Consider the following 15,038-nt stretch of genomic DNA (forward strand, 5'->3'; position numbering starts at 1 on the left):
CTGAGGGTGGACAGGAGAATCTGGTGATTAACAGTGTCAAAAGCAGCAGAAAGGTCCAGTAAGATGAGTACCGAGGATTTTGAAGCTGCTCTTGCTAGTCGCAGGGCTTCAGTAACCGACTGCAGAGCAGTCTCAGTTGAGTGGCCACTTTTGAAGCCAGATTGGTTGCTGTCCAGGAGGTTGTTCTGTACAAGGAACATAGAAAACTGGATGAACACTGCTCGCTCAAGTGTCTTTGCAATGAATGGAATGGTAGTTTTCAAGAAGCGCTGGATTTAGAGATGGTTTCTTGAGCAGTGGGCTTACCCGAGCCTGCTTGAATGCTGAGGGAAATGTTCCAGAGTGAAGAGAGGAGTTGATAACGTGAGTAAGCGAAGGTATGACTGAAGAAGAGATCGCTTGAAGGAGGTGAGTGGGGATCGGATCAAGTGGACAAGTAGTAGGATGATTGGACAGGAGAAGTTCGGAGACGTCCATCTCTGAGAGTGGGGAGAAGGAGGAGAAAGAGTGTGCATCGGTCATTGTGAAGTTGTCCTCAGTCTGCGGTGTGGAGAATTGGCCGCTGATGGATCTCGTCTTATTTGTGAAGAAAACTGCAAAGTCGTCCGCTGTAAGAGTCGATGGAGGAGGTGGTGGCGGCGGATTAAGAAGAGAAGAGAAAGTCTTGAAGAGTGTCCGAGCGTCACAACAGCTGTTTTAGCGAACAGATTAAAAAATATCATGCCAAACATAACAGAGGTAACCAGGCATATGGAGTAAAGGGGAGGGACATAGCAGATATCACGAGTAGCATATGAGATATAATGGGGTACATAAAAGAAAAAGGAAAGGAGGCATATATAATAAGCATGGATTTCGAGAAGGCTTTTGACAGAGTGGAGCATGGGTTTTTATTGGCGGTTTTAAAACAATTTGGTTTTGGAGAGAATTTTATAAAATGGATTTCAGTTTTATACAGCGATATTTTAACAAAAGTTAAATGTAATGGTTTTTAACGGAACCTTTTAAAGTTTTAAGGTCTATAAGACAAGGGTGTCCACTGTCAGCGAAGTTATATTCTTTGGTGGCTGAACCATTAGGGCTTTTAATAAACAGAGAAAAAAATAAAGGGAATAAAACTAGAAGAAAAAGAGGAACTGACTAAAATATTCCAGTATGCTGATGATACCACAATTGTTTTTGAAAATATAGAAAGTGTTAAAGAAGTAATGGAAAAAATTAAATGCTATTGTGAGGGATCAGGTGCAAAATTAAATGAAGAAAAAACGGTATATACAAGAAGGTACAAGAAATGAGGATTTTAGGAGCAGGGTTAGCAAAGAATGAGAAGGAAACTGTTGATAATATGTGGGATGAGACATTGGGAGGGATGGATAGGAGACTGATTTTTTGGAGAAACAGGTTTTTAAGTTTGAAAGGAAAAAATTTAATTGTAAACATGTTAATGTTATCAAAAATGTGGTACAAATTACATGTGATGTCTTTACCAATCTGGGTTTTTAAGAGAATAAAAAAGAGTATTTTAGAATTTTTATGGGAAAAAAAGCCTCCAAGGATAGCATACAATACGCTGATAGGAAAACCAGAAGAGGGAGGGATGGGTTTAGTCGATGTGGAACAGAAGATGAAAAGCATGAGGGTAAAAGTGGTTAAGAAATATTTGGATGATAAGAAGAGAGATGAATGGAAGAAATTGATGGGTTTTTATTTAAATAAATGTGGGAATTTTAACCTCGGGGAATACATTTTATGGATGAAGTTGAAAAGTTAGATGATGGAGGGGATTCCGCAGTTTTATAAAGAGGTTTTAAATGCTTGGAGGCTTTTTTTTAACAGAGGTGGATTTTAATCCGGAGGGGAGGGAAGCGATTTTAAATCAGCCTCTGTTTTTAAATGACAAAATAAAGATACACGAGCGAGATATCTATTTTAAAAAGTGGCTAAAAGTGGGGATCGTAAAAGTGAGAGATGTTTTATGGGAGGTGAAAGAGGGATTTTTACCACTCCAAGTGATTAAAGATGCAATGGAGGAGGAGAAGGAGGATTTTACAGTTTTTTTTACAATCGCTATGACAGATTTTTCAATACATTTAACAAATTTCCTAAACTCTTAACACACCAACACAACTAAAACACACAATTGGCAAAACGGTTAATTTCATGCTCAAAATCACACATTGTAAACTAAACTCCAAATCTAATTTTCAAAATACAATAATACACTAACACAATACACTATGTCTACCAAAACACTGCAAACATGTTTCAAAATCAAATAATTATTCAAAACACTAACACATGTTCTCTTCCAACAGGAACATTTAGTCAATCATAACACAATGACAAAAAAAACACAATCATCAGCTGAAATTACAGAAACTGCATTATTTTATGTGACAGGTCTGCCCTTATACAATGGACAGTACAGTATATTGTATTGATCAGAGATTGTGTTTTGCACTGTAGTTTCTTTTGAAGCCTCTCTACATTTTTGTTTTGTTGGGTTTAGTAAATGCATGCATTTTGTCACAAAAAATGAATGACCATCTCAGAGTAGCTTTATAGAATGTACAGTTACAGTTCTAAAAAAAAGACAGAGACAGAATTGCTGCAGTAAAGACTTTATTTGCAAAAGGACATTACTGCAAGATATACAAACAGAAAAAGCACCGGAATAATAATTAAAAAAAACAAAGTAAACTTCTAATCTGCCCGGTCTTCTGCATTTGGCCACATGTTCTCATCCACATCACACCTGATATCTTCTCTGGCAAGGCATCGTGGGAAGAATCTTTTTGCATGCCTTATCCACCCCTGGCAGTGTTCAGCTGTGATGTCTTGGCATGCAGCATCCATTGCATCCAGGAGGGACATTTGGTCATGTGGGCGATGGTCAAAAACCTTCCATCTCCAGGATGAGAAAAACTCCTCAATGGGGTTGAGGAAAGGGGAGTAAGGAGCAAGGAAAAGGGACACCATCCTAGGATGGGCGTCAAACCATGCTGTGACTGCACGGGAATGGTGGAATGCCACATTGTCCCATGTGATCACATATATTGGCAAGTGGTCTCCCACCTGTCCCCTTTCTACCTCTGGCACCAATCTTTCGTGCAGGTCTTCTAAAAATAGGAGAAGGCGGTCGGTGTTGTAGGGGCCAATCTCACATTTATGCAGGAGTGCACCATTGTTGGAGATTGCGGCACACATGGTGATGTTGGCTCCTCTCTGGCCCGGCACGGTAACTGTGGCCCTTTTGCCAATTATGTTTCTCCCACGGCGACGCCTTTTCGCCAAGTTGAAGCCAGCCTCGTCAACATAGATAATTTCATGTGGGACTTGATTGGCCTCCAACTCCATGACTCTCTGAAAGTAATTAGACACAGTGTATGTACATGCTGTGCTGTACTGTATATCTACTGTATGTCCTAATGTACTCCAGGTTTATAGAGTAGTTTACTGCAAAACACACTGTGTATAGTACAGTAATGACTGTATTGCATAACCTTACCTGGACGTATTGGTGACGGAGTTCTTTGATGCGCTCACTGTTCCTTTCAAAAGGAACTTTGTATAGTTGTTTCATTAGGACTCTGTGTTTAGCTAGAGTCCGAGAAATGGATGTTATGCTGATTGCTGCAATGTTCCCAAAGACAAGGTTGTCCTCTAAAACTCTGGACTGAATGTCCTTCAGTTTTATTTCATTGTCAGCAATCACCATGTTGACAATAGCAAGTTCCTGTTCTTCATTCAGGAGCTTTCCTCTGCCCCCTGAGGGAGGTAGACGTTGAATCCTTAGAGGAACAAAATACAGTTACATATTAGAGACCGGAGGCATACAGTCACTCTAATACTGTAAATGGTAATATTACAGTATTTACAGTACACTTTGCTGTAGGAGAAGCAATATCCTACCTGTTGGTTTCTCTGAAAATACGGACAATGGATGCCACTGTGTCCCGGCTGAGATTTGGTTGTACTCGTTCACCAGCCTCTCTATATGATAGCCCATGGTTTATGACATGGTCACTGATAGTTGCTCTTATTTGATCAGTTACCCTAGCTCTGGTCCTTCTTTGAGCGCCACCACGCATTCTAACTCCTCTCCCTCGCCCCACTCCTCTGTCTCGTCCTTGTCCTCGCCCCACTCCTCTCCCTTGTCCTTGTCCTTGCCCCACTCCTCTCCCTGGTCCTTGTCCTTGCCCCACTCCTCTCCCTTGTCCTTGCCCCACTCCTCTCCCTTGCCCTTGTCCTTGCCCCACTCCTCTCCCTTGTCCTGGTACTCGTCTTCCTCTCCCTCTTGCAGGCATTCTTTCTTTCTTTCTTTCTTTCTTTCTTTGTGTTGCTCTATATTGTTTCTTTTCCACACAAGATCAGCCCAAAGAGTCCTCTTTTAGAACATATGATCATGTGATTGAAAGAACCTCAACACCTGAGTGTGCTTCCTAGATGGGAATCAGCTGTGATTTATATATTTGCATAACTTCAATAAGCTGTTTCTCATTAGCAATGGAATAAAATACAGGGAATATATTTGTGTTTCAATTCACAATATGAACAGCTGTTTACCTTGACTTTAGCCTGTAAGGTTAGGTTTAGAACATGGTGTTATCTGTTCTAACATACAGTGTTAAATCATTGGTAAATTTGGCAGTAAAAATCCATTGTTTTGGTCTTGTTTGAGCTTGTGTGTAAAAGAAGTTCAAGCATTTTAAATTTGTGTTAATTGTATGCATTTTGTGTTAAAGCAACAAGAAATGTGTTAATAGTATAGCTTACACAGGCGGATGTAGTGCTAACTGTGTTAAGAGTTTTGGAAAATTGTTAAAAGTATTGAAAAATCTGTCATAGCAATCGTAAAAAACTGTAATGTCATGGTTTTAAAAAAACAGTATGAAGATGTCAAGAAAGCAATCCCAAGGCAATGGCTAGATGAGATTAAAAAGAAGGGACAACGAGAAAATAAAATGATGGTGTTTTTAAAATGTAAAGAAAAGAGGGTGGATTTTAATTTGTGTACTGTGAAAATGTTCTATGAGTTTTTCATAAATGGAGTTTTTAAAAAACCTGTTGCCAACCAGATTTGGTTAAGGCATTTTAATGAAATCGAAGAAAAAGACATTTGGAAGAATAGAACATGGAAATGGTTGGATGTAGATTTAGAATGTTTAGACTATTTTATCAGACAAAATGTGATCTATACAGAAATGAGATTGTGTATAATGCAGAAGGCAACAAATGCTCAATGTAAAGTCTGTAAAAAAGAAGATGAAGGTATTTTACATTTGTTTTTATTAAGTTGGAAACTTAACCCATTTTTTAATGAGCTAAAAGAAATTGTCAAAGAATTAAGAGAAAATGAAGAGGTTACTGAGGAAACAGAGATTATATTTTAAACTTATGGGTGCTTTTTAAACAAATGGTAGAAAGTTATGTAGAAACGTTATACAATTATTTTAAATTGGAAAACCAGATGGCGGATTTTTATAAAATTTTTACAAATGATGTTATATGTATCTTCAAACAAAAGCATTTTTACATGCCAGGAGAAGATGATTAAGATGACATATTGTTTTGTAATGTGAATTTTATTCCTTCAGCAACAAACTTCAATGACGATGTTAGTTTGATTATGAGATGAATCAAATTGTATGACTAAGAAAATAAGTTTGTTTTGTAATAACTGAAATCCCCCCAAAAAAAAAAAAAAAAAAAAAAAATAGACACTGGCCTTCTAAGCCAGGGAATGTGGATTTGAGTCCCATTTGGGGTAATTACAGCAGAGAGGCGCAGCGGAAGCGTGCTGGGCCCATAACCCAGAGGTCGATGGATCATCCTCTGCTAAGTCTTTTTAAATCTCAATCTTGTTCAGGAGGCTTTTACTATACACACAAATAATTAACTCATAGACACTCCAGAAGCACTGCCTCCTCAGACTAAAATTGTGGTTTCAAGTCCTGCCAAGATTGATTACAGAAGAGTGGCGCAGCGGAAGCGTGCTGGGCCCATAACCCAGAGGTCGAGGAATTGAAACCATCCTCTGCTAAGTCTTTTTAAATCTCAATCTTATTCAGGAGGCTTTTACTATACACACAAAGAATTAACTCATAGACACTCCAGAGGCACTAGACTCCTCAGACAGAGATTGTGGTTTCGGATCGTATCAAGATTGAATGCAGCTGAAGCGTGCTGGGCCCATAACCCAGAGGTCGATGGATCGAAACCATCCTCTGCTAAGTCTTTTAAAATCTCAATCTTATTCAGGAGGCTTTTACAATACACACAAAGAGTTAACTCCTAGAACCTCCAGAGGCACTGGACTCCTAAGCCAGGGATTGTGGTTTCGAATCCCATCTAGGGTGATTACTGCAGAGTGGCGCAGCGGAAGCGAGCTGGGCCCATAACCTAGAGTTCGATGGATCGAAACCATCCTCTGCTAAGTCTTTTTAAATCTCAATCTTATTCAGGAGGCTTTTACAATACACAAAGAGTTAACTCCTAGAAACTCCAGAGGCACTGGCCTCCTCAGACAGAGATTGTGGTTTCAAGTCCTGTCAAGATTGATTACAGCAGAGTCGCGCAGCGGAAGCGTGCTGGGCCCATAACCCAGAGGTCAATGGATCGAAACCATCCTCTGCTAAGACCTCTTACCTTCTAGACACTCTTGAATCCCTAAAAATGGGCAACAACCACAGGTTGGTCATGAAAAGCTGAGGCCACTTTCACCTCTCATAATTGTCATTCATCTACAAGACTCTTTCTGTGTATTGTAAAGGACTCCTGATTAAGATTGAGATTTAAAAGGGCAAGTTAGTAACTGCATTAAAGCCCCAGTGGCCTAATGGATAAGGCACTGGCCTCCTAAGCCAGAGATTGTGGTTTCAAGTCCTGTCAAGATTGATTACAGCAGAGTGGCGCAGCGGAAGCGTGCTGGGCCCATAACCCAGAGGTCGATGGATCGAAACCATTCTCTGCTAAGTCTTTTTAAATCTCAATCTTATTCAGGAGGCTTTTGCTATACACACAAAGAATTAACTCATAGACACTCCAGAGGCACTAGACTCCTCGGACAGAGATTGTGGTTTCGAATCGTATCAAGATTGATTACAGCAGAGTGGCGCTGCGGAAGCGTGCTGGGCCCATAACCCAGAGGTCGATGGATCGAGACCATCCTCTGCTAAGTCTTTTTAAATCTCAATCTTATTCAGGAGGCTTTTACTATACACACAAATAATTAACTCATAGACACTCCAGAGGCACTGCCTCCTCAGACAGAGATTGTGGTTTCAAGTCCTGCCAAGATTGATTACAGCAGAGTGGCGCAGCGGAAACGTGCTGGGTCCATTACCCATAGGTTGATTAATCGAAACCATCCTCTGTTAAGTCTTTTTAAATCTCAATCTTATTCAGGAGGCTTTTACAATACACACAAAATGTTAACTCCTAGAAACTCCAGAGGCACTGGACTCCTAAGCCAGGGATTGTGGGTTTGAGTCCCATCTGGGGTGATTACAGCAGAGTGGAGCAGCGGAAGCGTGCTGGGCCCATAACCCAGAGGTCGATAGGTCAAAGCCATCCTCTGCTAAGTCTTTTTAAATCTCAATCTTATTCAGGAGGCTTTTACAATACACAACGAGATAACTCCTAGAAACTCCAGAGGCACTGGCCTCCTCAGACAGAGATTGTGGTTTCAAGTCCTGTCAAGATTGGTTACAGCAGAGTGGCGCAGCGGAAGCGTGCTGGGCCCATAACCCAGAGGTCGATGGATCGAAACCATCCTCTGCTAAGACCTTTTATCTTCTAGACACTCTTGAATCCCTAAAAATGGGCAACAACCACAGGTTGGTCATGAAAAGCTGAGGCCACTTTCACCTCTCATAATAGTCATTCATCTAGAAGACTCTTTGTGTGTATTTTAAAGGACTCCTGATTAAGATTGAGATTTAAGAGGGCAAGTTAGCAAATGCGTTAAAGCCCCAGTGGCCTAATGGATAAGGCACTGGCCACCTAAGCCAGGGATTGTCGGTTCGAATTCCATCTGTGGTTATTACAGCAGAGTGGCGCAGTGGGACCGTGCTGTGCCCATAACCCAGAGGCCAACAGATCGTAACCATCCTCTACTAAGTTGTTTTAAATCTCAATATTATTCAGGAGGCTTTTACTATACACACTAATAATTACCTCATAGACACTCCAGAGGCACTGGCCTCCTCACACAGAGATTGTGGTTTCGGATCGTATCAAGATTGATTACAGTAGAGTGGCCCAGCGGAAGCGTGCTGGGCCCATAACCCAGAGGTTGATGGACCGAAACCATCCTCTGCTAAGTCTTTTTAAATCTCAATCTTATTCAGGAGGCTTTTACTATACACACAAATAATTAACTCATAGACACTCCAGAGGCACTGCCTCCTCAGACAGAGATTGTGGTTTCAAGTCCTGTCAAGATTGATTGCAGCGGAAGCATGCTGGGCCCATAACCCAGAGGTCGATGGACCGAAACCATCCTCTGCTAAGTCTTCTTAAATCTCAATCTTTTTCAGGAGGCTTTTACAATACACACAAAAAGTTAACTCCTAGAAACTCCAGAGGCACTGGACTCCTAAGCCAGGGATTGTGTGTTCGAGTCCCATCTAGGGTGATTACAGCAGAGTGGCGCAGCGGAAGCGTGCTGGGCCCATAACCCAGAGGTCAATGGATCGAAACCATCATCTGCTAAGTCTTTTTAAATCTCAATCTTATTCAGGAGGCTTTTACAATACACAAAGAGTTAACTCCTAGAAACTCCTAGAAACTCCAGAGGCACTGGCCTCCTCAGACAGAGATTGTGGTTTCGGATCGTATCAAGATTCATTTCAGCAGAGTGGCCCAGCGGAAGCGTGCTGGGTCTATAACCCAGAGGTCGATGGATCGAAACCATCCTCTGCTAAGACCTTTTACCTTCTAGACACTCTTGAATCCCTAAAAATGGGCAACAACCACAGGTTGGTCATGAAAAGATGAGGCCACTTTCACCTCTCATAATAGTCATTCATCTAGAAGACTCTTTGTGTGTATTGTAAAGGACTCCTGATTAAGATTTAGATTTAAAGGGGCAAGTTAGAAAATGCGTTAAAGCACCAGTGGCCTAATGGATAAGGCACTGGCTTCCTATGCCAGGGATTGTGGGTTCGAGTCCAATCAAGGGTGATTACAGCAGAGTGGCTCAGTGGAAGCGTGCTGGGCCCATAACCCAGAGGTCGATGGATTGAAACCATCCTCTGCTAAGACCTTTTACCTTCTAGACACTCTTGAATCCCTAAAAATGGGCAACAACCACAGGTTGGTCATGAAAAGCTGAGGCCACTTTCACCTCTCATAATAGTCATTCATCTACAAGACTCTTTCTGTGTATTGGAAAGGACTCCTGATTAAGATTGAGATTTAAGAGGGCAAGTTAGTAACTGCATTAAAGCCCCAGTGTCCTAATGGATAAGGCACTGGCCTCCTAAGCCAGGGATTGTGGGTTCGAGTCCCATCTGGGGTGATTACAGCAGAGTGGTGCAGTTGGGCCGTGCTGTGCCCATAACCCAGAGGTCAATGGATCGTAACCATCCTCTACTAAGTTGTTTTAAATCTCAATATTATTCAGGAGGCTTTTACTATACACACTAATAATTACCTCATAGACACTCCAGAAGCACTGGCCTCCGCAGACATTGATTGTGGTTTCAAGTCCTGTCAAGATTGATTACAGCAGAGTGGCGCAGCGGAAGCGTGCTAGGCCCATAACCCAAATGTCGATGGATCGAAACCATCCTCTGCTAAGTCTTTTTAAATCTCAAACTTATTCAGGAGGCTTTTACTTTACACACAAATAATTAACTCATAGACACTCCAGAGGCACTGGACTCCTAAGCCAGGGATTGTGTGTTCGAGTCCCATCTGAGGTGAATACAGCAGAGTGGCGCAGCGGAAGTGTGCTGGGCCCATAACTCAGAGGTCGATGGATCGAAACCATCCACTGCTAAGTCTTTTTAAATCTCAATCTTATTCAGGAGGCTTTTACTATGCACACAAATAATTAACTCATAGACACTCCAGAGGCACTGCCTCCTCAGACAGAGATTGTGGTTTCAAGTCCTGCCAAGATTGATTACAGCAGAGTGGCGCAGCGGAAGCGTGCTAGGCCCATAACCCAGAGGTCGATGGATCGAAACCATCCTCTGCTAAGACCTTTTACCTTCTAGACACTCTTGAATCCCTAAAAATGGGCAACAACCACAGGTTGGTCATGAAAAGCTGAGGCCACTTTCACCTCTCATAATAGTCATTCATCTAGAAGACTCTTTGTGTGTATTGTAAAGGACTCCTGATTAAGATTTAGATTTAAAAGGGCAAGTTAGAAAATGCGTTAAAGCCCCAGTGGCCTAATGGATAAGGCACTGGCCTCTTAAGCCAGGGATTGTTGGTTCGAGTCCCATCTAGGGTGATTACAGCAGAGTGGCGCAGCGGAAGCATGCTGGGCCCATAACCCAGAGGTCGATGGATCAACCACAGGTTGGTCATGAAAATCTGAGGCCACTTTCACCTCTCATAATAGTCATTCATCGAGAAGACTCTTTCTGTGTATTGGAAAGGACTCCTGATTAAGATTGAGATTTAAAAGGGCAAGTTAGTAACTGCATTAAAGCCCCAGTGGCCTAATGGATAAGGCACTGGCCTCCTAAGCCAGGTATTGTAGGTTTGAGTCCCATCTGGGGTGATTACAGCAGAGTGGTGCAGTGGGACCGTGCTGTGCCCATAACCCAGAGGTCAATGGATCGTAACCATCCTCTACTAAGTTGTTTTAAATCTCAATATTATTCAGTAGGCTTTTGCTATACACACAAAGAATTAACTCATAGACACTCCAGAGGCACTAGACTCCTCGGACAGCGATTGTGGTTTCGAATCGTATCAAGATTGATTACAGCAGAGTTGCGATGCGGAAGCGTGCTGGGCCCATAACCCAGAGGTCGATGGATCGAAACCATCCTCTGCTAAGTCTTTTTAAATCTCAATCTTATTCAGGAGGCTTTTACTATACACACAGAAAGTTAACTCCTAGAAACTCCAGAGGCACTGGACTCCTAAGCCAGGGATTGTGGGTTTGAGTCCCATCTGGGGTGATTACAGCAGAGTGGAGCAGCGGAAGCGTGCTGGGCCCATGACCCAGAGGTCCATAGATCAAAGCCATCCTCTGCTAAGTCTTTTTAAATCTCAATCTTATTCAGGAGGCTTTTACAATACACAACGAGATAACTCCTAGAAACTCCAGAGGCACTGGCCTCCTCAGACAGAGATTGTGGTTTCAAGTCCTGTCAAGATTGATTACAGCAGAGTGGCGCAGCGGAAGTGTGCTGGGCCCATAACTCAGAGGTCGATGGATCGAAACCATCCTCTGCTAAGTCTTCTTAAATCTCAATCATATTCAGGAGGCTTTTACAATACACAAAGAGTTAACTCCTAGAAACTCCAGAGGCACTGGCCTCCTCAGACAGAGATTGTGGTTTCGGATCGTATCAAGATTGATTACAGCAGAGTGGCCCAGCGGAAGCGTGCTGAGCCTATAACCCAGAGGTCGATGGATCGAAACCATCCTCTGCTAAGACCTTTTACCTTCTAGACACTCTTGAATCCCTAAAAATGGGCAACAACCACAGGTTGGTCATGAAAAGCTGAGGCCACTTTCACCTCTCATAATAGTCATTCATCTACAAGACTCTGTCTGTGTATTGTAAAGGACTCCTGATTAAGATTGAGATTTAAAAGGGCAAGTTAGTAACTGCATTAAAGCCCCAGTGGCCTAATGGATAAGGCACTGGCCTCCTAAGCCAGGGATTGTGGGTTTGAGTCCCATCTGGGGTGATTACAGCAGAGTGGTGCAGTGGGGCCGTGCTGTGCCCATAACCCAGAGGTCAATGGCTCGTAACCATCCTCTGCTAAGTCTTTTTAAATCTCAATCTTATTCAGGAGGCTTTTGCTATACACACAAAGAATTAACTCATAGACACTCCAGAGGCACTGGACTCCTAAGTCAGGGATTGTGGGTTCGAGTCCCATCTGAGGTGGTTACAGCAGAGTGGCGCAGCGTGCTGGGCCCATAACCCAGAGGTCGATGGATCGAAACCATCCTCTGCTAAGTCTTTTTAAATCTCAATCTTATTCAGGAGGCTTTTACTTTACACACAAAAAATTAACTCATAGACACTCCAGAAGGCACTGGCCTCCTCTGACAGAGATTGTGGTTTCAAGTCCTGCCAAGATTGATTACAGCAGAGTGGCGCAGCGGAAGCGTGCTGCGCCCATAACCCAGAGGTCGATGGATCGAAACCATCCTCTGCTAAGACCTTTTACCTTCTAGACACTCTTGAATCCCTAAAAATGGGCAACTACCACAGGTTGCTCATGAAAAGCTGAGGCCACTTTCACCTCTCATAATAGTCATTCATCTAGAAGACTGTTTGTTTGTATTGTAAAGGACTCCTGATTAAGATTTAGATCTAAAAGGGCAAGTTAGAAAATGCTTTGAAGCACCAGCGGCCTAATGGATAAGGCACTGGCCTCCTAAGCCAGGGATTGTCGGTTAGAGTCCCATCTGGGGTGATTACAGCAGAGTGGCGCAGCGGAAGCGTGCTGGTCCCATAACCCAGAGGTAGATGGTTCGAAACCATCCTCTGCTAAGACCTTTTACCTTCTAGACACCCTTGAATCCCTAAAAATGGGCAACAACCACAGGTTGGTCATGAAAAGCTGAGGCCACTTTCACCTCTCATAATAGTCATTCATCTACAAGACTCTTTCTGTGTATTGGAAAGGACTCCTGATTAAAATTGAGATTTAAAAGGGCAAGTTAGTAACTGCATTAAAGCCCCAGTGGCCTAATGGATAAGGCACTGGCCTCCTAAGCCAGGTATTGTAGGTTTGAGTCCCATCTGGGGTGATTACAGCAGAGTGGTGCATTGGGACTGTGCTGTGCCCATAACCCAGAGGTCAATGGATCGTAACCATCCTCTACTAAGTTGTTTTAAATCTCAATATTATTCAGGAGGCTTTTACTATACACACTAATAATTACCTCATAGACACTCCAGAAGCACTGGCCTCCTCAGACAGAGATTGTGGTTTCAAGTCCTGTCAAGATTGATTACAGCAGAGTGGCGCAGCGGAAGCGTGCTGGGCCCATAACCCAAAGGTTGATGGATCGAAACCATCCACTGCTAAGTCTTTTTAAATCTCAATCTTATTCAGGAGGCTTTTACTATACACACAAATAATTAACTCATGGACACTCCAGAGGCAATGCCTCCTCAGACAGAGATTGTGGTTACAAGTCCTGCCAAGATTGATTACAGCAGAGTGGCGCAGCGGAAGCGTGCTGGGCCCATAACCCAGAGGTCGATGGATCGAAACCATCCTCTGCTAAGACCTTTTACCTTCTAGACACTCTTGAATCCCTAAAAATGGGCAACAACCACAGGTTGGTCATGAAAAGCTGAGGCCACTTTCACCTCTCATAATAGTCATTCATCTAGAAGACTCTTTGTGTGTATTGTAAAGGACTCCTGATTAAGATTTAGATTTAAAAGGGCAAGTTAGAAAATGCGTTAAAGCCCCAGTGGCCTAATGGATAAGGCACTGGCCTCCTAAGCCAGGTATTGTGGGTTCGAGTCCCATTTAGGGTGATTACAGCAGAGTGGCGCAGCGGAAGCGTGCTGGGCCCATAACCCAGAGGTCGATGGATCGAAACCATCCTCTGCAAAGTCTTTTTAAATCTCAATCTTATTCAGGAGGCTTTTACAATACACACAAAAAGTTAACTCCTAGAAACCCCAGAGGCACTGGACTCCTAAGCCAGGGATTGTGGGTTCGAGTCCCATCTGGGGTGATTACAGCAGAGTGGCGCAGTGGGACCGTGCTGTGCCCATAACCCAGAGGTCAATGGATCGTAACCATCCTCTGCTAAGACATTTTACCTTCTAGACACTCTTGAATCCCTAAAAATGGGCAACAACCACAGGTTGGTCATGAAAAGCTGAGGCCACTTTCACCTCTCATAATAGTCATTCATCTACAAGACTCTTTCTGTGTATTGTAAAGGACTCCTGATTAAGATTGAGATTTAAAAGGGCAAGTTAGTAACTGCATTAAAGCCCCAGTGGCCTATTGGATAAGGCACTGGCCTCCTAAGCCAGGGATTGTGGGTTCGAGTCCCATCTGGGGTGATTACAGCAGAGTGGTGCAGTGGGACCGTGCTGTGCCCATAAACCAAAAGGTCAATAGATCGTAACAATCCTCTACCAAGTTGTTTTAAATCTCAATATTATTCAGGAGGCTTTTACTATACACACTAATAATTACCTCATAGACACTCCAGAAGCACTGGCCTCCGTAGATAGAGATTGTGGTTTCAAGTCCTGTCAAGATTGATTACAGCAGAGTGGTGCAGCGGAAGCGTGCTGGCCCCATAACCCAGAGGTCGATGGATCGAAACCATCCTCTGCTAAGTCTTTTTAAATCTCAATCTTATTCAGGAGGCTTTTGCTATACACACAAAGAATTAACTCATAGACACTCCAGAGGCACTAGACTCCTCGGACAGAGATTGTGGTTTCGGATCGTATCAAGATTGATTACAGCAGAGTGGCACAGCGGAAGCGTGCTTGGCCCATAACCCAGAGGTCGATGGATCGAAACCATCCTCTGCTAAGTCTTTTTAAATCTCAATCTTATTCCGGAGGCTTTTACAATACACAAAGAGTTAACTCCTAGAAACTCCAGAGGCACTGGACTCCTAAGCCAGGGATTGTGGGTTCGAGTCCCATCTGGGGTGATTACAGCAGAGTGGCGCAGCGGAAGCATGCTGGGCCCATAACCTAGAGGTCGATGGATCGAAACCATCCTCTGCTAAGTCTTTTTAAATCTCAATCTTATTCAGGAGGCTTTTACAATACACAAAGAGTTAACTCCTAGAAACTCCAGAGGCACTGGCCTCCTCAGACAGAGATTGTGGTTTCAAG

The 15,038-nt window shown here is 43.0% G+C and overlaps 3 non-coding genes across 3 annotated transcripts; all 3 read left to right on the plus strand.

Annotated features, from left to right (window-relative positions):
* Window positions 1–9,450: 9,450 nt before the first annotated feature.
* Window positions 9,451–9,523, plus strand: trnar-ccu (transfer RNA arginine (anticodon CCU)). Its single transcript has one exon. It is a non-coding gene; the product is annotated as a tRNA-Arg (tRNA).
* Window positions 9,524–11,813: 2,290 nt separating this feature from the next.
* trnar-ccu (transfer RNA arginine (anticodon CCU)) lies at window positions 11,814–11,886 on the plus strand. The gene has a single exon. It is a non-coding gene; the product is annotated as a tRNA-Arg (tRNA).
* A 2,284-nt stretch (window positions 11,887–14,170) lies between these two features.
* trnar-ccu (transfer RNA arginine (anticodon CCU)) lies at window positions 14,171–14,243 on the plus strand. The gene has a single exon. It is a non-coding gene; the product is annotated as a tRNA-Arg (tRNA).
* Window positions 14,244–15,038: the final 795 nt, after the last annotated feature.

This window comes from Carassius carassius, chromosome 11 (assembly GCF_963082965.1).
Source record: "Carassius carassius chromosome 11, fCarCar2.1, whole genome shotgun sequence".
In the NCBI taxonomy this organism is placed as follows: Eukaryota; Metazoa; Chordata; class Actinopteri; order Cypriniformes; family Cyprinidae; genus Carassius; species Carassius carassius.